We start from the raw sequence: 24820 nt of genomic DNA, 5'->3' as shown, positions 1-24820 counted from the left end.
GATTTTGCGTGTCAACAGCAGCTCTGCTGATAAAGCCAGACAGTTATATTTTTATTTAGAATTTAAATTGAGGTTGTTTAATCAGTTTTTTATTAGTAAACTGTTTTCCTAAAACAAATTGGGGTGTAACTATGAGGGACGGGTGTTACAGAGTTTCTCTTGAGGTCGGGATAAAATATTTCCCCAAACATCACTTTAACAGTTTTTTTTCAATCATCCATTGACCCCTTGCCAGTCATTACACCGGATAACCAGGGGTCTACTGTATTACAAAATTAAATAACGTAAGAACAGAGATGACAAACAAAAGGAGAAATAAGTCAAAGCATATTACAGTTACTAAAAATTTATTAATATTATAATTTATACAATAAGCAATCTACTATAGTATCATATATAATTTTAGTGGCCTGGATCATTTTCAGCTGGTCCTTGTTGCTGGTTTCTGTTTCCTTTGGAACAAAAAAATATATATATATAAAACACTGAAATTGATGCATCACATTAACCAACACATTTGCAAATACCTGTTACAAAAAAAAAATTTAAACAATGACACATGCTTCTACTTATTATTGGCATTTCAATAAATATCTGTTGTTTTCAGATTAAGTCATAAGGTTTTAACATTTTACTACACAAATTACATACTAACAATCAACAACATGGCTAGTATAAAAATAGGGCAGACAATACATATGCTATTACATACTCTAAAACAAAATATGTGCGTATTGGCCCGAATGTAAGGCGACCCCCTAATATCAGGCAACCTGCAGTTTCAGGAGGCCAAACAAATGTAAAAATTCATTAGTCATTACTTTTGTGTGACAAATCCTATCTGTGTTGACTGATGTATAACAATTTATTATGTCTATTCATCTCATTACTTTTTTGAAAAAAGTTTGAATGGCCTACCCCAAAAGTCAAAAGAAAACAATTACAAAATATTTACTGTGTTTTATCATATAATCGTCGCGCATGTGTAATTGTCGCACTGTTATTTTAGGGCTAGGGCGTTAAAATTTGGAAAAATTTATTTCACATAAACGTTGCATGATGTTTTTGGCCCAGCTGTTCGGTTCCCGGTGCTTTGTGTAGGTAGTAAATAGTAAACATGACAGGATAAAACAACGAGAAACAGAATCGGTTTTCAAGTTGTTGTCAGGCAGTTTAGTAGTTATAATCAGAAAGTACAGTAATTAAAATTATAGTGAATCTCATTTAAAATTTAAATTGCACAATGACTACGATTTCCCGTCCAAAATGGTTGAATGAATTGGTCCCACCATTTTCTTAGTACGACAAACTATTTTTTTTTTAAAAGCTGTTAACATTAAGTTTCTAGTCCCGTAAGAAACAATGCATTTTAAACCCAAAACTTATTATTAGTTTAAATATCACTGCTTACTAATTTATTGTGTCAATTTTTTAAAAGATGTTTTCAAAAGATATAACTTTTTACACGTCTCATCTTCGTCGCCGACCACTATCGATAGCTCGCCGATTGTTGCAGTGTGCGCGATCTCGTTCCGAGTAAACTACATTTCATAGCCCGCATTGTCACACTATTTCTTAGTGTGTACTAAGACTTACGACAATAATTATGCATTAAATTCTGCCTCTAGTTTGAAATACTTAGGTTTTTTGTTTTTCTATTTTAAGTTGATCATAATATGTTTTAGTTTCACGACTTATTAATTTAAATGGATTTGTGTGCTTTGGTGTACTCTATTTTCAATTAAACGTACTTTCCATAATAAAGTTCTGGTCATTTTCAGAGCTACTTCCTTTCTCTGAAGTACCACTTGTCTCGTCTAGCGTGCGAAAATAAGGCGACTTCCAATTTTCACATCTCTCATTTAGGTAAAAATGGTCGCCCTATATACAGACCAATAGTCTACGGTACTTTTATGATACTGTTTTAGCCAGTTATATATTGACATGTAGATATATACTGGAACCACAAATTAGATTTGGCATATTTAGCTACCAAATATATCCCATATTATTTCTAAGATTTCTCCAACACATATGAAATGCCAAACACAGTCTCAATGTCCACAAGAGCCAACCTAAAATAATGAGATCATGCTAAAATTCTGTGTACAATTCTGAGTACACAATAAATGGGTGATGCAAAGACATATTTTTATTTAGTAACATAATAGCCAAAGTGATTAATACACATGTAGTTAAACCAATCTCTCACTTAGCACATCTTTAAATTGTGCACACTCATGTAGCTTGTTATGAATTTTACTACAGCGAAACCCCTTATTTACATTACCGTTATTTACAATTCCCAATTTTAGCACAATATTCTTCAGGTCCCGTTTGGCTCCCATTTAGTCCAATACAATACTTTCACGTGAATTACATCTCAAAAATTGCATCCATCTTGCTAGTTAAATCATGTAACACGTAACACACAAGCAACTTGGTGCAATCGCCATACATTATGATGAAACTGTAAAAGAATTGTCCGAGAATAAACGTGAAACGTGAAATTAAAAACTGCATTTACAAGTTGCCAACACCGGCCTAGTAAAGGCAGGCTTCGAGAAAACATTAGCACATGACGCTAGAGCTACAATTTATAGAAATTATTTATGTTTGTTAGTACTTATACATACAGAATTATGGACATTATTTATTTCTGGTGTTAATCTTAGTCAACGTCTAACTTTTTCAGCAATAAATAATTATTGTAAATAAGGAAAAATTTTTGACTTTTATCTGTACGTTTTTTACAAGATGGTAGCATGTATAAAACAAGGAAAACATTTTAGATTGATGAAAAACTCAACTAAGTGCATGAACGATGACACAGAAACTTGTGTTTCAATCACTGAAAGGTTAGGCGTGCCGATTTCCACTCTGAACAAAATTGTAAAAAATCGCGAAATGATTGAAGAAACTGCATCCCAGTTGTGGTGTTTCTAATACATATAAAATACACTCGTGAATCAAAATATAAGGAAATTAAAGTACTTTAGAAGTAATGGTTGGTGGGTGCAAGGGCCCTGGAATGACCCATAAACTGTGTTTTGATTAGACAAAAGGCGCAATTTTAGCTACATGGCTCCGAATTGATGATTTTCATATATTCATTGGTTGGATTGACAATTTCAAATGTCTAAATGACCATTGGAATTTTTGGTAAATTTGTAGTGTACTGATTAGCGTCAAATTTTTTTTTAAAAATCTGAAATAACTTTCATTATATACTCTTTTACGTACGCTTTTCATTACAGCCTGCGGAGATAATGAATTCCAAATTCTTTAGGAGATATCAAATTTTTAATTTTCATATTTGGGCAATATTTTTTTTTAAAAATTTTAAAATTCCGAAAGTAGTATGTAAATGGGGCTCCGAGATCAGGGTCCAGGGGGTGGCACCGAGAGCCGAGCCACATCTCTGACGTCACAGCGGCCATCTTGGATGAACGTAACGGGACACAGCGTAACGGGACATAGTGTAACAGGACACAGCGTAACGGAACAAGTATATCACGGCAGCCATCTTGGATCCACCATTTTGGATGACGTCATTGTGTTCTCGAACATTCCGGCATTTTGTTTTCCGCCATTTTGAATTATGACGTCACCATTGCAGTTTCCGTTACGGCCGCCATCTTTAAAATCTTTATTTATTATCCAATTTTAATGAATTTTTTTTTAAAAATTATAAAAAAATTTAATAATAAAATTTAATAAAGTTTTTATAAAAAACAAACATTTACGACACGGAGCTCGGAGTCCTCGGATCGAACCTGGTGAGGGCAAAAAAATAAATAAAAATGGCGACCGATCCTTCCCCCATGGTGGATGCTGACAGACTGACTCCCACTACTTTTTTTCAAAGCATATATAACATCATCTAGTATGACGTCATGACCGCCATCTTGTCTTCGATGCTGGAAGCCATCATCATGATTGTATCGTCGGCTAGAGTGCGCTGATGACATGTGAGTTTAATTCTTATCCGCTAGAGTGCAGTAATCAATTATTGCTGTGACACCCGCCATCTTGAAATTCGGCCACCATTTTGAAATCATGTAATAATGTAGCTAGAAAAGCGGGAAAAAAAATCCAAAATTCATTAAATAAATCACTCATTAACTTACATATCGATTCGATCCGCTCCAGTCCTTGGTTAAATCCTCGATCGATGCAATAATGTTTAATTTTATGAAAAAAAAAATAATAATTTCAATAAACCATGTTCAACATTCGTAAAGAGACTCTAAATCCTCTACGACCACCATACTATCAGACATCAAGACCACCATATTGGAAATGCGTAATTTTAATGCTAGAGATTCGAGAAAAAGTTGAAAATTCATTAAATAAATTTGTAATATATATATACTGATTGATTAGATCGACTTAGGTCCTTGGTTCGATCCCTGGCCGATACAAAACAACTTTAATATTTTAAAAAAGTACCACTAAAGTCGCAGGTTTGAGAAAATAAAAAACACCACAAGTTCTTTTAAAAAAACTGTTATTACATACATACTACACTACTACAAGTACAAAAAAAATACACAGACAAATACCTAAAGCCTTGTGGATTCCTTGATTCAAACAGTCTTCTTAATGGATGAAGTAAGTCTTTTACATGTTCGTAAATGTCTATCCAGTCTATCAGGTCGACATATTGGTACACCACAATTTTCACACAAAGACGAATTATCGACTTCATTAAAAGGACAGTGATATATTTCGTGTCATTGTGCACTTTGAATATTTGCCAATGTTTTGTTACAAAATATACAGCTTGATTCCGATGAATGTACAGCCATCTATCACAATTCCTGAGGTGCCGTTTTAATCTTCCATATTGTACAAATTTGCTTAAACATCTGTTGCACTGATATTTAATGCGTTCAGAGTTATTACTACAATTGTGTATTACATAATTCCGTAATTTCAAGTTTTTGATCTTCTCACAGTACGTGCAGTCGGGTGATGGAACACCGCTGGATACTCCTTCCTTCATCAATGTCACTGGAACTGTTGACAACCATTGTAACACTGCTGACATGTTAACTTCTGAAGCCTTTGAGGTCTGTTCTGCGGAAGATGTTGCACGCGTCGAAATCTCCTGCTGTGCTGAGAGAGCAGGTGTAGCTGTAGACATCGTTGTCATCGTGCTCTGCACTGATGATGATAGACCTTCGATCCAGGTTGCTGTAGATAGTGTAATGATGCCATCGAGTTCTCAAGAATAGCTAGATACAGGTATATTATGTTATACAAGTCTAACTATCCGATCCGTTCATCACCGCAGCCAGAGACGGACTGAAGTCCATATCACCAGGGTCTCACTTATATAGTCTCATCAGCTGGTACAACACATGAGTCAAAACAATAACCAGGTTCATTATACTCGCACTTTACTTTCTCGGAGCATTTTTCATAATGAATATGTAAGCTATCAAGACGTGAAATTAGTTTTTTGCACTTATTGCACTGAAATTGTATTCTTTTAACATTATTAGAACTGCTTCTTTCATGTCTGCGAGCATTTGAGGTGATAGTAAATGATGCGTCACAGTATTTGCACTGACGCAATGTACGCTCTTCATTAGTTGAAGAATCCATTGCTGATGATGAAACTTCAGCTGATGGTGGAACAGCACATATCGAAGTCTCCTCCAGTGTTGTCAGAGGCGTTGCCAACGGGATCTGCTCCAACATCGTCGGCGCTGACGTCATGGTTCCCGTAGTCGATGGTACATCCTCCATCGAGTTCGACGTTAAAGTCGGTAAAGATGCCATCGAGGTCTCAAGAACAGCTAATTGACACGACTCATGCACCAGAAGAAACAAACTAGGCGATCCTTACACCGCCGACGTCAGTAACAAACTGAGCATCCTGTTGTCTAGGACTCGCTTATATACATGCACCGTATGGAATAATACGCTAGTCAAATCAAGAACCATCTACAATAATACTAGAGTCAAAACAACATTAAAAATAGAAGGACCATCAACGAAAAGGCAGCACATTTGGAAGCACCGTCAACGAAAATGCAGCACATTTGGAAGCACCGACAACGAAAAGGCAGCACATTTGGAAGCACCGACAACGAAAAGGCAGCACATTCGGAAGCACCGACAACGAAAAGGTAGCACATTCGGAAGCACCGACAACGAAAAGGCAGTACATTTGTAAGCACCGACAACGAAAATGCAGCACATTCGGAAGCACCAACAACGAAAAGGCAGCACATTTGGAAGCACCGACAACGAAAAGGCAGCAAATTTGGAAGCACCGACAACGAAAAGGCAGCACATTCGGAAGCACCGACAACGAAAAGGCAGCACATTCGGAAGCACCGACAACGAAAAGGCAGCACATTCGGAAGCACCGACAACAAAAAGGCAGCACATTTGGAAGCACCGACAACGAAAAGGCAGCACATTTGGAAGCACCGACAACGAAAATGCAGCACATTTGGAAGCACCGACAACGAAAAGGCAGCACATTTGGAAGCTCCATCAACAAAAAAAAAAAAAAAAAAAAAAAAAGAGGAAAAATGAAGCACAAGTTACGAGATCTAAGTCTTAGTTAGAAATTAGAATACAAGAAATAAAAACATTAAACTCTTATAATTTTAATTATTTATTTTATTTCTTTACATTATACAAATGCAAGTAAAACAAACCATTATTGTATGTAGCCAGCTTTCCTCAGTTCCATGGATCTACGAAGCTTCTAGAACAAAAGTTTACGAGACTGCGAGAATACAGGACTACAAGTCTACACGAGTACTTGACTACTTCTTAGCTCCAACAGCTCCAAATGGCTCCAACAGCTACAAATGGCTCCAAATGCTCCAAACTGCCTCCAAATGGCTCCAACAGCTCCAACAGCCTCCAAATGCTTGACAGCTCCAAATGTCTCCAGCAGCTCCAAATGCTCCAAATGGCTCCAACAGCTCCAACAGCTCCAAATGGCTCCAACAGCTCCAAATGCTCCAAACGGCCTCCAAATGGATCCAACAGCTCCAACAGCCTCCAAATGCTTAACACAGCTTCAAATGGCTCCAAATGCTCCAAATGGCCTCCAAATGCTTGACAGCTCCAAATGTCTCCAGCAGCTCCCAATGCTCAAATGGCTCCAACAGCTCCAACAGGTCCAAATGGCTCCAACAGCTCCAATAGCCTCCAAATGCTTAACACAGCTCCAAATGGCTCCAACAGATTCAAATGGCTCCAAATGCTCCAAATGGTTCCAACAGCTCCAAATGGCTCCAACAGCTCCAAATGCTTAACACAGCTCCAAATGGCTCCAAATGCTCCAAATGGCTCCAACAGCTCCAAAAGGCTCCAAATGCTTCAAAAGGCTCCAAATGCTTCAAAAGGCTCCCATTATCGCATCTGTCTTCGTTGGCATTTTCTCTTTTGCTCCCACTGCTCCAACAGCATTATGTTATATGATTCCATGGATACTTTGTTACGTAGCTACAGGTCTACGAGGTTCCAATGCATCATGTTTACGAAGCTTCCAGAACACAAGGTTACGAGACTGCGAGGCTACAGGACTACGAAGCTTCCAGGACACGAGGCTACATGGCTACGAGACTACATGACTCTAACTGATTACAATAGCACCACTCAGTGGTGAGAGTTAGGTTATCTAATGCAAAGCAAATTGATGCAAGTAGTTCTGGCTGTCATCAACAGATGTAGCCACGTGTTGCTTGCAGGTAAATATTAATTAGTTATTTTATGTGGGATGCGGGATGCTCACAAACGATCGCAAAAGAAGGAGGGCTTCGCTAGACACCAAGGAGAAGGAAGTTCGTCTTACATGTTAATGCTTCGCTGATGTCTCATGGCATATTATTTGACTGAGTAATGGTTGTTTATTTCTTTAATTCCACCTGGTAAAATTATTGCAAGTGTCAATTTATTAGCAGAAATTCACTAATTAAATGTAACTCTGAATAAAATGACATGACTCATTAAGTAAATATCCTTCATGCAGAGATCGATTTCACACAAATAATCAGCAGCACTCGGAGAAAATCATTAGATGTCTAGCCAGGAATAACCAGAAGCACTTGGAGAAAACCATCAAATTATTAACAAGAATAATCGTGAGCACACGGAGAAAACGTAATGACAAGAATAATTGGGAGCACACGGAGAAAACCATACACATATTGAAAAGAATATTCATGAGCAAACATAATAACAAGAATAATCGGGAGCACACGGAGAAAACCACCACACGTTTTCTTTGATATCATAAAATTACACAGAAAATTTTTTTTAATAAATAATACAAAATTTAAAATGTAAAAAATACAAAAATACATAAACAGATTATTCTAGCTTGTGAACTTCTCATTGTTGAGCAAAATTAGAGTTCTAGTACAAGCCAGAGTTTTATGTATTTTTGTATTTTTTACATTTTAAATTTTTTATTATTTATTAAAAAATTTTTTCCGTGTAATTTTATGATATCAAAGAAAACGTGTGGTGGTTTTCTCCGTGTGCTCCCGATTATTCTTGTTATTATGTTTGCTCATGAATATTCTTTTCAATATGTGTATGGTTTTCTCCGTGTGCTCCCAATTATTCTTGTCATTACGTTTTCTCCGTGTGCTCACGATTATTCTTGTTAATAATTTGATGGTTTTCTCCAAGTGCTTCTGGTTATTCCTGGCTAGACATCTAATGATTTTCTCCGAGTGCTGCTGATTATTTGTGTGAAATCGATCTCTGCATGAAGGATATTTACTTAATAAGTCATGTCATTTTATTCAGAGTTACATTTAATTAGTGAATTTCTGCTAATAAATTGAAACTTGCAATATTTTTACCAGGTGGAATTAAAGAAATAAACAACCATTACTCAGTCAAATAATATGCCATGAGACATCAGCGAAGCATTAACATGTAAGACGAACTTCCTTCTCCTTGGTGTCTAGCGAAGCCCTCCTTCTTTTGCGATCGTTAGTGAGCATCCCGCATCCCACATAAAATAACTAATTAATATTTACCTGCAAGCAACACGTGGCTACATCTGTTGATGACAGCCAGAACTACTTGCATCAATTTGCTTTGCATTAGATAACCTAACTCTCACCACTGAGTGGTGCTATTGTAATCAGTTAGAGTCATGTAGTCTCGTAGCCATGTAGCCTCGTGTCCTGGAAGCTTCGTAGTCCTGTAGCCTCGCAGTCTCGTAACCTTGTGTTCTGGAAGCTTCGTAAACATGATGCATTGGAACCTCGTAGACCTGTAGCTACGTAACAAAGTATCCATGGAATCATATAACATAATGCTGCTGGAGCAGTGGGAGCAAAAGAGAAAATGCCGACGAAGACAGATGCGATAATTGGAGCCTTTTGAAGCATTTGGAACTGTGTTAAGCATTTGGAGGCTGTCGGAGCATTTGTAGCCTTTTTTTTGGAGCTGTTGGAGCTGTTGGAGCCATTTGGAGCTGTTGGAGCATTTGGAGCCTTTTGAAGCATTTGGAGCCTTTTGGAGCTGTTGGAGCCATTTGGAGCATTTGGAGCTGTCAAGCATTTGGAGGCCTTTTGGAGCATTTGGAGCCATTTGGAGCTATGTTTAGCATTTAGAGGCTGTTTGAGCTGTTGCAGCCATTTGGAGGCCGTTTGGAGCATTTGGAGCCATTTGGAGCTGTTGGAGCCATTTGGAGCTGTTGGAGCTGTTGGAGCCATTTGGAGCATTTGGAGCTGCTGGAGACATTTGGAACTGTTGGAGCTAAGAAGTAGTCAAGTACTCGTGTAGACTTGTAGTCCTGTATTCTCGCAGTCTCGTAAACTTTTGTTCTAGAAGCTTCGTAGATCCATGGAACTGAGGAAAGCTGGCTACATACAATAATGGTTTGTTTTACTTGCATTTGTTTAATGTAAAGAAATAAAATAAATAATTTAAATTATAAGAATTTAATGTTTTTATTTCTTGTATTCTGATTTCTAACTAAGACTTAGATCTCGTAACTTGTGCTTCCTTTTTGCCTTTTTTTTTTGTTGATGGAGCTTCCAAAAGTGCTGCCTTTTCGTTGTCGGTGCTTCCGAATGTGCTGCCTTTTCGTTGTCGGTGCTTCCGAATGTGCTGCCTTTTCGTTGTCGGTGCTTCCAAATGTGCTGCCTTTTCGTTGTCGGTGCTTCCAAATGTGCTGCATTTTCGTTGACGGTGCTTCCAAATGTGCTGCCTTTTCGTTGATGGTCCTTCTATTTTTAATGTTGTTTTGACTCTAGTGTTATTGTAGATGGTTCTTGATTTGACTAGCGTATTATTCCATACGGTGCATGTATATAAGCGAGTCCTAGACAACAGGATGCTCAGTTTGTTACTGACGTCGGCGGTGTAAGGATCGCCTAGTTTGTTTCTTCTGGTGCATGAGTCGTGTCTATTAGCTGTTCTTGAGACCTCGATGGCATCTTTACCGACTTTAACGTCGAACTCGATGGAGGATGTACCATCGACTACGGGAACCATGACGTCAGCGCCGACGATGTTGGAGCAGATCCCGTTGGCAACGCCTCTGACAACACTGGAGGAGACTTCGGTATGTGCTGTTCCACCATCAGCTGAAGTTTCATCATCAGCAATGGATTCTTCAACTAATGAAGAGCGTACATTGCGTCAGTGCAAATACTGTGACGCATCATTTACTATCACCTCAAATGCTCGCAGACATGAAAGAAGCAGTTGTTCTAATAATGTTAAAAGAATACAATTTCAGTGCAATAAGTGCAAAAAACTAATTTCACGTCTTGATAGCTTACATATTCATTATGAAAAATGCTCCGAGAAAGTAAAGTGCGAGTATAATGAACCTGGTTATTGTTTTGACTCATGTGTTGTACCAGCTGATGAGACTATATAAGTGAGACCCTGGTGATATGGACTTCAGTCCGTCTCTGGCTGCGGTGATGAACGGATCGGATAGTTAGACTTGTATAACATAATAGACCTGTATCTAGCTATTCTTGAGAACTCGATGGCATCATTACACTATCTACAGCAACCTGGATCGAAGGTCTATCATCATCAGTGCAGAGCACGATGACAACGACGTCTACAGCTACACCTGCTCTCTCAGCACAGCAGGAGATTTCGACGCGTGCAACATCTTCCGCAGAACAGACCTCAAAGGCTTCAGAAGTTAACATGTCAGCAGTGTTACAATGGTTGTCAACAGTTCCAGTGACATTGATGAAGGAAGGAGTATCCAGCGGTGTTCCATCACCCGACTGCACGTACTGTGAGAAGATCAAAAACTTGAAATTACGGGATTATGTAATACACAATTGTAGTAATAACTCTGAACGCATTAAATATCAGTGCAACAGATGTTTAAGCAAATTTGTACAATATGGAAGATTAAAACGGCACCTCAGGAATTGTGATAGACTGGCTGTACATTCATCGGAATCAAGCTGTATATTTTGTAACAAAACATTGGCAAATATTCAAAGTGCACAACGACACGAAATATAACACTGTCCTTTTAATGAAGTCGATAATTCGTCTTTGTGTGAAAATTGTGGTGTACCAATATGTCGACCTGATAGACTGGATAGACATTTACGAACATGTAAAAGACTTACTTCATCTATTAAGAAGACTGTTTGAATCAAGGAATCCACAAGGCTTTAGGTATTTGTCTGTGTATTTTTTTTGTACTTGTAGTAGTGTAGTATGTATGTAATAAAAGTTTTTTTAAAAGAACTTGTGGTGTTTTTTATTTTCTCAAACCTGCCACTTTAGTGGTAGTTTTTTAAAATATTAAAGTTGTTTTGTATCGGCCAGGGATCGAACCAAGGACCTAAGTCGATCTAATCTATCAGTATATAGATTACAAATTTATTTAATGAATTTTCAACTTTTTCTCGAATCTCTAGAATTAAAATTACGCATTTCCAATATGGTGGTCTTGATGTCTGATAGGATGGTGGTCGTAGAGGATTTAGAGTCTCTTTACGAATGTTGAACATGGTTTATTGAAATTATTATTTTTTTTCATAAAATTAAACATTATTGCATCGATCGAGGATTGAACCAAGGACTGGAGCGGAACGAATCGATATGTAAGTTAATGAGTGATTTATTTAATGAAATTTTGGATTTTTTCCCGCTTTTCTAGCTACATTATTACATGATTTCAAAATGGTGGCCGAATTACAAGATGGCGGGTGTCACAGCAATAATTGATTACTGCACTCTAGCGGATAAGAATCAAACTAAAATGTCATCAGCGCACTCTAGCCGACGATACAATGATGATGATGGCTTCCAGCATCGAAGACAAGATGGCGGTCATGGCGTCATACTAGATGATGTTATATATGCTTTGAAAAAAAGTAGTGGGAGTCAGTCTGTCAGCATCCACCACAAGGGAAGGATCGGTCGCCATTTTTATTTTTTTTTGCCCTCACCGAGTTCGAACCGAGGACTCCGAGCTCCGTGTCGTAAATGTTTGTTTTTTTATAAAAACTTTATTATATTTTATTATTTAATTTTTTTATAATTTTTAAAAAAAATTTCATTAAAATCGGATAATAAATAAAGATTTTAAAGATGGCGGCCGTAACGGAAACTGCAACGGTGACGTCATAATTCAAAATGGCGGAAAACAAAATGCCGGAATGTTCGAGAACACAATGACGTCATCAAAAATGGCGGATCCAAGATGGCCGCCGTGATATACTTGTCCCGTTACGCTCATCCAAGATGGCCGCCGTGACGTCAGAGATGGACGTGACGTCAGAGATGTGGCTCGGCTCTCGGCGCCACCCCCTGGACCCTGATCTCGGAGCCCCATTTACATACTACTTCCGAAAATACTTTTATTATATGCTCTTTAACTCCCTCTTTTCATTAAACCCGGCGGAGATAAGAAATTCCAAATACTTTAGGAGATATCGAATTTTTTAATTTTCATCCTGTGCACTCATGCGGCATTCAACATTGTTGCTTGTTTACAAGTATGATTTTTTTTTTCGCGACGTAGGTGAACGACTACATCATATAAACAGAAAATTACGTGAGTTCCTACTGTTCAACCTTTGTCCCGGTTTGTTAGGTTAGGTCAGCTACATTATAAATACTTTAAAACTAAACAACCATTAAAATTACTTTTCTTATTTTGAATGTCTGTTCAGTTTCAAAGTATTTATAATGTAGCTGACCTGACCTAATCTACCTTTGTCCCTTTTTGTTAGGACAGGTCAGTTACATTATAAATACTTAAAACTATACAACAAGTAAAATTAATTGATATTATTTTTAATTTCCGTTTATTTTGAAGTATTTTTTAATGTAACAAACCTTACCTAATGGAAAATTTCTTTTATTTAGGCATTTACGCAGTCACGGCAAAATATAAAATGGCGACGGTCGAATGATTACATAGGTCTTGTATTGCAAAATAAGAACGGCGTTATCTCCAAAAGTAATTGGAATTTCTTATCTCCGCAGGCTGTAATGAAAAGAGGACGTAAAAGAGTATATAATGAAAGTTATTTCAGATTTTTAAAATTTTTTTCTGACGCTAATCCGTACACTACATATTTACCGAATTTTTTTTAAATACTGAAATAAGGTTTTTGTAAAACTTGCTGTATGTTTTTTTTAATGTAACTTTTGCTTTAGTAAACTATCCTTATGTATTGACATTTTTATCAATATTCTTAATCTGCAAACATCTGATATTAATTGCCAACTACAGTATGAAAGTACGTATGTATTTTAAAGATGCTTACCTACACTTTACAGAATGTAAATAAGAGATTAAAGATTAAATGTCAATTATTATTTTTAGATATGCTTCAGACACTCATAATAAGGAATAGTTATGTTTATATGATAGTGCAATATGTTTAGGTTGTATAATATGACAGTTATATGACCAAAAAATGATTTTCCATACATTTCCCTTATTTTCCCATTTTTTACTTTGTGCCCACGAACAGTACAAATAAGGGGTTTCATTGTATCCTAGTCTAGTATTAACACATACGTAAATTTATCATCACATTGCAGAAAAAGAAACTACATAGTTATGTAAAGATTACATTCAAACTGTGCTCCAAATAAAATTCAACAAGTGTTAAATTAAGCAGTACTGAATCGAAAACCAGATGTATTTTACTTTAATTTTTGTTGCAGAAATACACAGATGAGAAATATCATGTAATGAAAGTCTGTAGTTCTTAATTTTTTATAAGACAAAAATCTGGAAATCCAAATTCCATTATCAGAATTGAAAATTGTAAAATAAAATTCAAAATTAATTTTTTTGTATACAAAAGGCAACTAGCCAAAAATACAATCATGGACAACTTTCAATGTTACAATAAAAAGTTGTTAAAATAAAGTTATTAGAATAACAAAAGTTTTACCTCATCATTACTCTTTTTTTGCTCTGTTGCAGCCACAGGCAGATTGTTTCCTTCACCTCAATATGGGTAACTTTATGAAGTTTCAGGACATCATCTGCAAAAACCAATAAATAAATAACATATCAGCCATATTCACAATAAAGATGAATTCAGACACTTTATCCCCAAAATTTTAAATTATATCTAGCAAGAGAAGTTCCAAGTATACTGCACTTTTAATTAAGCTGTGCAATTTTGGTCAATTATAAGTTGTAAAGCTAATTACTTCAATGCCTCTTTTCTAACGTCCAACAGATGCATTAATAAATTTTTTATTCAAAAAGACCAAGAAATTCTAAAGTTATGTCTCTTAGCCCTCATTTAATAATTATAATGGTATCTTTGCCTCGTAAGGAAACTTAGGGAGACAGGATTGGAATTATATAGAATTTGCAAGCCATGGCCATAGACAAAATAACACGCAAATACTGGGCAAGTTTTGCTCTCTTCATTGATCGATGTATTTTTTTTTTTTTGCTACTGAATCTAACATAAATGTTTCTATGATGTTTAAGTTGCTACTGAAATTGTGCATGTATTTAGCCCCCAACGAGCGATAGAGAGTTCTTTTTATAGAATCTCATGTCGTAAAATTCATAGGCCTAACACCTTGGATTTTGACTATTATAAACAACCATAATTTTGCTGTTGCACACGACAAAATGTTTTTTACAAGCTTTAGTATTGGATAGTTTTCAAGTTTCCAAGATGACGTACTTTCCCTTTCCATGCTAGAAGTTTTCGCTGCACATGATACTGGCTACTTTGATGGTTTTTGTCTGAGCATTTTCAAAACAATAAGTTATCAAAACAATTCTTTTCAAAGCTGCAATATGAACATTTTTATTGTGGTAATTACTACTTTTCACCACATACAAACAAAGAACTTCCATGTAAAAATTTATTAATGTTGTTAATTGGTCTTTCGTTCACTTCTTTCCTTCCATATTTATGTTTCCCAATCTTGCGCGCCAAATTCTAATATTGTTTTGATTCATTCTGATTGGCCACTGCTTAAATATTGTAGTGAAACTCGTATGAAAAATAGGACACTGAGATTAGGCTAAACCAGTAGCCGATCTCTCAGGGCTGCTCGTAGCCAGCAAGTTTTTAAGTGACAAAACTTATAGCAAGCCGTGATAACATCTCTTGTACAATATTATAAGAAAAATTGTGTCGTGTGCAGCGGGCTTTAGTTGGAGTTGCATCAATCACTGTGTAGTTTATAAACCTAGCCTAACTGATGTTAGGTTAGATACATTAATAGAAATACTGTTAAATTATTAGAGAACTTAAGTTAAGTATTACCTATTTTAAATGAATACACCTAACATAACCTTCAACACTACTTTTGAGAATTTTTTTTTCCATAGATTTCCTAACCTCGCCAACTTTTAAACAATTTAATGCTATGAATGTAACTAACAACTATTACAAGGGTAAACAACTATGTATAAACATACTTAATATAAATGGCAATGAACTTTCACAAAATTATCATTAAACACGTAGTAAGAAGTAAGAAAATGGAAGTAACTTTTTTTTTACATAGTATCATTTAAGTAAGCCTTCATGCTTAAATATATTTTAAAAAATCTGCAATAACCCACTCTCATTAACCACATACATATCTACCTATATAAAAAATTGTTATTAATAAAATCACTTCATTTGATTCCCTAACAAAAAGTTTTAATGATTTCAGTATTTAATGAAGTTATCTAACCATTATCTTAATTTAATGTTAGTACTAATGTACAAAAACTTATGTTAAAACAGTAAACTAATTGTTAACGAATTGAAGCAGGCCTATCGTAATAGGTACCCTTTCATGGGGGTTAAGCTTGTAACACCTTTGGCTAGGCCGATGTGTTAGTGCCTTGATAAGTAACGGTTTATCGGTATAACTATCATAAGGAAGGATAAATCTAAATCATATTAATTTAGCTATCATGTGTCGAATTAAGATGCCCATAGCCTAGCCATTCAACACAAAAAAGCCGTAACCTGCATTATTTTTAAACATAACTTCTATAACCGTACCCAAAATTGGTTTCTAAAAGAGAAAAAAATTGAAGACCTAAAACGTATGGTTTGCTCATTTTTAGTGTAAACGAGTCAAACGATTATTTCATTAATAAATTGTTTTTTTTTTTAAATAAAATGAATGGAATTCAAACAAAACGACCATCCAATCTAAAAAAACAATATTTATAAAACAGACCTATTTTCGAATAAACACATGTTAAGTACAACAAGAATTGTATTCAATTAAATTAACGAATGGTAGATCATAATAAGCATTAACACAACACATCTATAAAAAAAATAACAATATATTTGCCTAAGAAAGTAATAAATTTACACAGTAACTTACCTTGATATTATAGCCTTATTCAACTTCGGTAATATGGAGTATTTAAGATCTGGCCAGAAAAAAATAAAGGAACATGGAAACGGAAACAAAAATACTAAACTCCCAGGATGCAACAGGGCTGCAACACGGCAAGTCAAATTCAATCCTTCGGCAAGCTTACCGAAAAAAAAAGGATCGATATAGCTCACAGAAGACTTACATCAAGCTTGAATCAATCTTGATGCGTCAAGCTTGCATGGAAAGTTTAATTCATGCCTTTGTCAAGCTTGCCGAAAACAAGTGTAGGTCGCAATGGATGACAGAGCACTTGAATCAAGCTTGAATCAAGCTTGATGCTTCAAGCTTGCATAGCAAGCCAAATTCAAGCTAACAGACAAGCTTGCTGCAAGCTTTCATGCTATGTGGGACATGACCGTAAAAAGCATGTCGCATCCAGCTCTGGCTCGAAAGTAACCAGGCCATGCACTGAGGAGCACATGTAAGAATGCTTATATTCAATAAAGGCAATCTTAGAAGAATGCCGAGCATCTGATTTCGTAACAGACTAGATCACCATTTAACATAGCATCCGTGGTGGCTACAAGAGCCAGTGGTTTTTCTGTGGTATCAACACCGGCTGCCCTCCAGTCACGTATCGAAGTCACACCCTGAAAAAGTGGTCTCGAACATGCTGTGAACTAGCACAAAGGCATAACCATAACTACTTTTTGGTGCCTAGAGCAACCAACATCATCTCGATCACCATTTCAGCAGCAGAAGGTGGCAGGTCGACAATATATTTAGTATGTGACGATGTAATTGTTTAAGTAATAAGAACATATTATTTAAAATCTTGGGAATATTAATTCGATGAAACAATTTTTTTTTGTTTCAAAATATTATATACTAATATACGAAAAACTAAGTAACACTATTAAATGTAATTCGAATGTTCGTAATTTGTATTTACTTAGTTGAATTTTTATAAAGGAAACTATAGTTTTCAGCATAACTGAAAAATCAGCACTGTAGCTTAGCTTCTCTAAGTTTTGTCTGAAAGTGAGGAATTGGGTGCCTAATATTCCCTTTCTAATCTCTGCCATAGAGGCCTTACTTCTGAGCATTGTATTTATCTTTATGGTCTGATGAGTCACCACTTCGACTTAACCTACCAACTGCAAAGAAATTTTTTTCAAATGTATAAAATATATACAATATTAGGTAGCATATTTATGATCGTTTGATAATTGCTGTGAAAAGGGAGGGGGAGAGAAAGAAAGAGAGAGGAAGAGCACGTGTCTCTGTGTATGGTAGGTAAGGTAGGAGGGGCAAATAAGGCCCACGTACAAAATAACTGCTTGTAACTATTTTAATATTGGATATTTAGAAAAATATTTCATATAAAAAACGTTCGCAGATTATATTGCTACATGAGGGTTGTACAAAATTGACTATAACATAGATAATGGAAATTATGTAAGAAAAAATGTAGATAAGTGTAACTGGGCCATATTATCTGTACCAGCATATAATAAGGCCCACATGTATAACATCAGAATGAAAACTTATAAGTGCAGAAATATTTGTATATATTTACATTGGTTTGACAAATAAAATGTAAACATAAGGATAAAAATTATAAATCAGGACTACTCAAATAAAATTCATAGCGGACAAAATGTGTATGTGCGCATTATTGAATTTAATCTGATCTTAACATCCAACTTGGTTGGGAGTTAAAGACACCGAACTTGAGAAAAAAACTTAAAAAAAATTAACCATTACTTTACGTAATATAACTGCGTTGAATTACACTCAACTATAAATATGTTACACCATTTATCTTTACATGCTTCCCATCGCACTTTGTATGACAAATACGACACCACATGTAACGAGAGATACGTGGTTATGTACTTTATCGTCAGTCGGCTGGCTGACTTGCCTGCCTGGGCGTGACCTTCAACTCACGTCGCGTACCTTTCCAAACAATCCTTTACTGACAGTGAAACCGATATTACTGTCTGGAAAATTACATTTTAATTTTTCAAAAATTAAAGTGCTTATTCGCGTATCACCACGTGGTTCACACCAATCCTGTCAGGCCAATGCTTATCTTTTTCATTGCAACATCCATTGAACAACCTTTTCCACGTGAATAATCTGTTAATTTCTGTTCCGGTATCTAATGTCAAATACATTCCCGCTAGTACAACCAATAACACCAGACTTAGATAAACTTTTGGTAAGAGTCACGGCCGTAGCAATAGCTTTCACATGAGGGAGGGGGGGGGGAGGTCCGCGGGTAAAAGCTAAAAATCTAAACGCTCAAATCATAGTCATTTAGCAATTACTTAAACATGAAATGGGTACACACTAGTTTAGCTACATACAATTAAGCTACATACAAACAATAGTCACTTTAAGTACATTAAAATAAAATTTGTAAGTAATGTCCGTAAAGAATTTATTTAACTATCATAAAAGTAACAAAGTAGAAGATAGATTACATAAACATAATATTGTATATCAATATTTTTTTTAAAACTACATAGATGTTTTTATTCTATCTTTGTTTGTGATTCTTCGGCTTTTATTTATTTCCATATTGCACAATCAACATAAAACATTTTGACATAAAAAAGACTACAATAAATTAAAACATTTGGCATAAAAAAAGCCTTCAAAATAAAATAATAAATTAGAGGTAAAAAGTAAAAAAAAATTGAAAACTTCAAAGTATTAAATTTAGCCTTTTACATCTTATGGCCAACATATTTATGATTTCATCTGAATCCAGTTCAGAAACTATGTAACGATGAAAGCTCATCAACGCAAGCCCAGTTAGTCGTTCATCTCCCATGCTGTTTCTCAAGTAGTTTTTTAACCTCTTTAGGGTTGAAAAACAATCTTTCTGGGGTTGCTGTGGACACTGGGAGTGTGGCCAAAATAGTAAGCAGATTTTTTATAGTAGGAAAATTTGATTCTCGCACTGATCTAGACTTTCTAGTGCGGTGCATGGTTTTTTCACCATATGTTCCCAATGATTCTGCCATATTTCATACTCACTCGAAAATTGATTTGCCTCAGTTTCTCCTAAAAATAAGTGCTATTTCTTTTTAAGCCTTTCGCTTATTCTGGAGTCCTTATTGACCATCTCAGGCAGAAGCATTTGAATCCCTTCTATTGTTTCTTCATGTGGTTTAAAGCATGCATCAAGTTATGTACTCTCATGGTCAATGAAAGGGTAAAAACGGGAAAACAATGCATTAATATTATAGGGAAAATTACGATGCAAGTAAAAAAAAAAGTAAATTACGAGAATTCGTTAATCCCAGTAACATAAAAATTAGGTTGCACTGTATATACTTAGGTGTTAACTGTTATTAATTACAGATAAATATAGTACATAGCTACAACTGTAAGACTTACCATTCTTTGCTTCATTGTTAATGCTTGTGGACGGGCCCGCGTCCGCTCCATCTACTTCTTCTTGCAAAAAAAATCTATAAGTGATACTTGGTTTGATGACCGTTTCATAATAAAATTTTATTCAAGAGTAGACATTTAATAGTAACAAAATATGGCTTGAAAAAACATGTTGGCTGGCGAAAGCGCGTGGTTCTATCAAGGTCGCGAGACTCGACTGTTGTGCGCATGCGCAGTAAGCGCGTCGCGTGGGAGGCGGGTGCTGCGCATGCGCAGTATGAATGGTGCGCAGAAGTCGGGAGGGGGGATGTGGATGGCGCAGTGTCCACGTAGCATTTACAGGTAGTTCATTGTTGTGATGCGTGCTAATATTTTGTGGCGCACAGATTATATTATTCGTCATCAATATTCTGCTAATTTTAATTATGTCTTATGCTAAGGGGGGGGGGGGGGTTCCGGACTCCCTGAACCCTCCCCTTATATACGCCCATGGTAAGAGTCCTTATTTCGTACGATTGTGCGCACAGTTGACTGATTAAAACTAAAGTGAAACCAACATACGCGTGGCCTTCATGACAATCTGTGTGCCATAATACTTCTAGTTTTGTTTCAAATACAAATACTTGAACACGATGCATTATGAGTGATCAAGCACGTACAGTTACAGGCGACAAAGGTACAGCACGGCGGCACACGTGCTGTAAAAATATTTAGTTCTTTACACTCCATAGCCGCAATTTAACTTGCCATAGCTGATGTTTGTACAACAGCCGATAGCGTAGACAGACCTGCGCGTGCATCTCTTCCTCCCTTGTTTGGCTAATTGTATCCCACGGCACATCTGTTGTTTACAGAAGTTGAAACAGACTTCGTGGCGTCGTGCTCGATTTTTTTTTTTTTGCCTGCTGAGATTTCGTGCTAACTGAAATTTATAGACATGCTATTCAAGATTGGGGCAGTAAAATTCACATTGCACTAAATGAATCCGCGCAACCTGAATATGTGTTAAGTGAGGGATAGGTGCAACCTCAGGGCTTCTTGCATCGTAGATTGGTCCCACTTTGCTCTAAGTCCTCTGCATTTCTTGCCCATTCTTCAATAATCTGGAACAATAATTTTATTTTTGTTACAACAAACAATAAGTGTTGGTTATAAGTTATTTTCTATGCATGTTGCAGATGATAAAATGTGTGGCCAGTAACAAGAAACTTATTTCCTTGCGGCTAGTGATGAGATATTTATGTCATATACCTATTTCCTTTAAACTCTAAATTTTTTAATAATTTAAATTCATGTATGTGAAGTGTAATGAATTTTAAAACCAATGGCAGGTAATAAGACCCACCTCGAATAACACTTGGCATTATTTCCTGTTAGTACACCATTTTGGAGAATGTTAGGCAAAATTTTAAGGTCAAGGTTAAAGGTCAAGGTCATTCAAAATAGTCGTAAAGTCACAATCAAATATGGATAACACAGTCTCAATCCTCGCCATGAACTCTGCCGCTGGACCAACACTTATATATTACTAAAATTCTTAGCTGGTTTGTGATTTTTAAATTAGTACTAAGCCAACCATCCCCTTTGTGATTTATTACAGACAATTTTTTTTTTAATTTTAATTGACTTTGGTGTGTAGTACACCAATTTTTACAATCACAACTTGATACAAATACACCGGAAACCGGTGTGCGTCCGACTGCGCTACGGAGGTCGTCCACCACTGCGTCAGTTCACTCCGTCAACACGGACTTTAAGTATGGTCTGTGTAATGCTGCCAGTCTCGAATTCTACAGTTCTCAAAAGTACAGCACCAACGGTCTACAGATCCTTCTGTTTGCAAACACCTTTTTTGGTTGTCGGAGTTCAGTAAGCGAACATTCATGCGATGCTGTACAAGTAACAGTTGGGGAATGGGTACCAGGCAACTAACACTTTGCGGAAACTGTCATACACGAGAAACGTAATTAAAGCAGACCATAGCCCTGATTGCTGAAGCTCCGCGCTAATGTGGTCCATGCAAGGGCCGTTGGAATAGTTCAGATGAAGCATGCACGCACTAGCGAAAGTGAGGCCAAACAAACCAGACCGTTAAGACTGTACAAATTATATTTTTAATATGGTGGCTACAATATACCCTCAATTTTTTTTATCTTGGAAGCGCTGAAGCTTTGGTACGACTGGCGGTCACTTGAATAAAACAGTTTAGAACCATTTGTGCCTACAGATTTTTTTAAGATTATCTAAGTATGTGTTAATAAAAAAAAAAGAAGTGAAGCCAGCTACATTGGCTTCTTAAGCGTTAACAATGCGATAAACTTCTAAATTCTTTCTTTAATTGATTACAACAGACTATACGCAAATGTTTTCACAACTGTTTCTTACGTAATTCAAAAACTTTTTTTTTGGAGTTTATATTTCTTTAGGCGCGTCATGGAAAAATGACGAGAGGGAATATTTACGCTGCGCACGCACCATGCAGAAAACTTTTCACAGGAAGATGGCGAACCCACGTGTATGAACATAAACCCATATATGGTCACTTTCATAAAAATCAGGGTATATACCAAACGTATTTGTGTGCCAAATGAAACTATATGATGATAGTTGAACTATTCTGGAATATGTTTGGTTAACTAATATACATAGTCACAGTAAAGAGTAATTTTAAGGTTTAAAAACTCAAGTATGCTGGTATTACAATTTATTTCAATAAATGTTCTTCTTCCATTCGTTTGTTAGGTATCGTAACAGACAGTGATTGAAACGCGCAAATTATAAACTTATCAATCGTGGTTTGAAACTCGGCAATAGAAAACTTTCACTTTTTAAAAATTACAGAAAAGTGGAAATTATAAATTGTGCTTTAATAAAATAGAAGAATAAACATGTAGCATATTGATTGATTTTCATTATCATTTGAATTCATCTAAATTATTATACTAAATTAAATGATTAATTTTATACACATGTTTATATTAATAATTTTAATTATTAATAATTTATTATTTTTAATTATTAATTTAATAATTTTTGTTGGAATAAATTTCAAAATAGTCCAGTGTCTTAAATTCTAACGCTTCTAACGCGCGTAAATAAGTACACCCACATTCCCCCCACCACCTCTTAATATCCTGCCATCACGCCGCGGAAAAAATAAAATGTTCTGTTTACGTGGTGGAGGGCTTCTGAGCTAACGACCTGTCCCGTGGCACATACGCAACACACACACTCACACACTCACACACTCACACACTCGTGAGCTCGACAAACGAGCCGGGGAAGCACCGCGGGTTGAGACATGACCCCGATTGCGGTCTGCCGGTTCGTTACCGCTCATTGTGTGACGCCCCGGCTTCTCGGAACAGCCCGCGGGGGAAACAAGTTCACTCTCGACTTTCCTGTTTACCGCCTGCGCCGCGTTTACCTTCGCGACGCGAGGACTAGCGTGTTTTGACGGGACGCACGAGCCCACAGCGCAAGAAACGCAAGATACGAAATGTTCAGAAATCACCTTTTAGGCCAGTTCTACAATGATAAGGAAACGGAGACCGCTCTCACGGAACATAGTTTCTACAACAGCACGCAGACGGAGTCGGACCTGTACGGACGAACTTGGCAGTTATGAGCTATTCCGTTTACGTTGCTGCGTGCAACCAATAGAAGCCGAGTACTTGGCTGCGGTGGTAGCCATGTTTAAGTTCTAAATACGTTAAAATCGGTTTCAAGTACAAGAAGAATATCTAGTGTTCTATTATTACTTTGTCGTTTGATTTTACTATATGTGTAAATTCTAAACGATTTTTTCTTATCCTAAGTTAAATCTGAAGTGTGCGGGAGGGTCCAGGTTAGGTGAGTACCTAAGTTTGACTCAGACTTAAAGCCTATAAACTTTACTCATGTTGTGTTTACCATGCGGGAAAAGGTCACATGCATCATGTGCTACAGCGGTTTATTGGTCAGCAATGGCAGCAATTGATGCCATGACTAACACCCCTTATACATCTTAGCTAAAAGCTAGCTAATGTTACCCAGGTAAAACCTTCATAGACACAGGGAAAATCCCTAAACCGGGTCATGCGGGAATCAATTAACATGCAGGTAACTACTGGACAAGGGAAGAAGGTCCAGGCAAGAAGAATTGGGCGGGGCAGAAAAATCAACCATGCGAGGGTTGGAAAGTTGGTCATTTCGGACCGCATTTAAATCTGTTGCGCAATCCTGAGTTGCGGTACCGGGGGTGGGCGACTTCACTCGTCAACACAGATCGCTGCCAGTCATCTGCCTGTAAAAAGAAATGGGCTGCTGCAAATATTCCCTTCCCCTAGCCACGGAGCCGTGGATAGGCCAGCGGGACAGCCTCGGTTCTAGCAATATTCACGGCGGCAGAAGGCGGCAAGGCAAGCCCTGCAAGCGGGTAAACCCACTATTTCGCCGGCAGCTAAGGCCTGGCTCGATGGCCGGAGGATCCAGGCAGCCCGGCGATGCTCCATCTTCATCTCCCTTCTTCCAGTCAACAGCATTATCTTTCGTACCAGCGTGGGGGCAAGTCTTCCAATCCAGACCCTCTTGTCCTCCAAATTCCCCAGGTCGG

At 36.8% G+C, this 24820-nt stretch overlaps 1 long non-coding RNA gene across 1 annotated transcript; it reads right to left on the bottom strand.

Annotated features, from left to right (window-relative positions):
- Positions 1–334: 334 nt before the first annotated feature.
- Positions 335–21084, bottom strand: LOC134534695 (uncharacterized). Its single transcript, XR_010075523.1, has 3 exons — positions 20230–21084; positions 14403–14496; positions 335–452 (listed from the first exon to the last, which is right to left on the bottom strand). It is a non-coding gene; the product is annotated as an uncharacterized LOC134534695 (long non-coding RNA).
- Positions 21085–24820: the final 3736 nt, after the last annotated feature.

The sequence above is a fragment of the Bacillus rossius genome, chromosome 8, assembly GCF_032445375.1.
Source record: "Bacillus rossius redtenbacheri isolate Brsri chromosome 8, Brsri_v3, whole genome shotgun sequence".
Classification (NCBI taxonomy): domain Eukaryota; kingdom Metazoa; phylum Arthropoda; class Insecta; order Phasmatodea; family Bacillidae; genus Bacillus; species Bacillus rossius.
The sequence above is the reverse complement of the archived record's forward strand: the minus strand, read 5'-3'. Positions and strand labels throughout refer to the sequence as shown.